Genomic DNA, 1,931 nt, shown 5'->3' on the forward strand with positions numbered 1-1,931 from the left:
TTGCGTATTTAACTTTTCATTTACATAATCTTTGACATACAACCAGATTTGCAAGCTCTCTGAGGATAGAAACCTGCCACTTTAACAAAGATTTATTAAGTACCTACTATGTGCTAGGCACTGTTCTAGGACCTAGAGTTAAGGCTCCGAACAAGATGACAAGCCCCAGTTTCCATGAAGCTTGCAGTCTGGTTGAGGAGGAAAAACAGACAAAAATACGTAAGTAAATGTCTGTATTAGAAGGTAGTTTGCAGAGATTTAATATATGGTAATATGATAGAGAATGACCAGCTAGATGACTAACACAAAGAAGGTAGCCATTCCAAGAACTAGAGGGGGAAACATTCCCAGCTGCTCCAACTTTCCATAAGTATTAGCTTAGAACATTCAAGAAACAGAAAGAAAAACAGTGTGGCTAGAGTTCTGTGTGAAAGAGGAAGTAAGAGAACTAGGCAGGGACTAGTCTATGTGCTTTGTAAACTGTGGTAAAGAATTCAGATATTTTATATTGTGCTACTGGAGCCCATTAAAGGCGTTCCAGGGGTGGAGAATAGGATAAAGTGATATGATCTATGTTTTTCAAAGATCATTCTAGCTGATATGACACACTGAATTTGGAGACAGCAAGAATGAAAGCGGGAAAACCGGTCAGGAGGCTACTGCGGGATCAGGACACAATAAAATGGTACCTTGGACCATCACCCCTATAGTGGCTGAACTGAGAGATATGAATGGATGAGAGCTTCAATAAATAGAGGTAGATCCCCAGTTTGGAAATGTCTGCCACTTAGGGATGGAAATTCCACTATCACCCATTGGATCCACCACTTTTTACCTGATAGGGGGTAGGGAGGGTTCTGATGGGGCAAGTGGCTGATTGAGTGGAAGATAACTTACACTTTTGTTAAAAAGAAATGCAAATCCTCCATTGTTCTCAAGTAACTGAGCTCCAGAAATAAAGTCCAGTGAGAGGGATGGCTCCATTATAAGGATCCTAATTCTGTGCTCCTTGGTCTCATATCTTCTTAAGGTTCTGAAACTCTGATTCTTCTGCAGCCATCAGGCCTCCAGGGATATGGTGCCACCTCTCATTTCAAATTTAGGGCCAACTGTAGATACATTAATTTCTTTGACTTCCCACAGCAAAACTGAAACAGGCTGACATTTTCAGGAAACTTGTGTTAACGGCTGTTAAAGTTTTTTTTTTTTTTTCAAGGTTTTTATTATTTATTGTTGGTTAAAACTGGTCTTCATTTTCAGCTTTAGTTTTAATGAAGACAGAATCCAAGATAGCATATACTTTTACCAATTAATATCATATCAGTACCTGACCGAATAAAATCTAGGGGGAAAAAATCTGCCAAAAAGTAATGACAAATGGTTTCAAGTTAAGAGGGGATAGAAGGTAAAGAAATATGAGACACAATGCTAACCATGTACTCTATCCTCAGGAGGAAGTATTGTAAACTCACGTTGGCTTCCTTTTCCCCCAGCTTCCTGACTCCTTTTCTGCTCAGCTTCTGGGACTCCACACACTAGTCTAAGGATCTGTCTTGTGCTAGGCCCAAACTAAAGCAAAATACTTTGGACTTAAAACTTGTTCTTCCTCATAATCCCTAGGCCCTCCTAGACTCCTCTCATTCAGTTTTTCTTTCCTGACCCAGGCCAGCAGAGGTGATTGGCATACCAAAGTGTATTACCTTTGTTTTGTTTGTTTGTTTGGGTAATTAATTCTGCCCAGTTCTGGAACTTCTATCATTTCACTCATTTGCTCATATAAGATCTACAGCAAAGCAGGGATGTGGCCTCACCTAGCACGGACCAATAATTAATCAAATCACTTTCATCTAATATAAATTAGTGGGAAGGTCATTAATTACTTGGGCAACAAAACTGTCCCAATTTGTTCCAGACTGAGGGGTGTCCAGTGA

Source organism: Phocoena sinus, chromosome 5, assembly GCF_008692025.1.
Source record: "Phocoena sinus isolate mPhoSin1 chromosome 5, mPhoSin1.pri, whole genome shotgun sequence".
NCBI lineage: Eukaryota > Metazoa > Chordata > Mammalia > Artiodactyla > Phocoenidae > Phocoena > Phocoena sinus.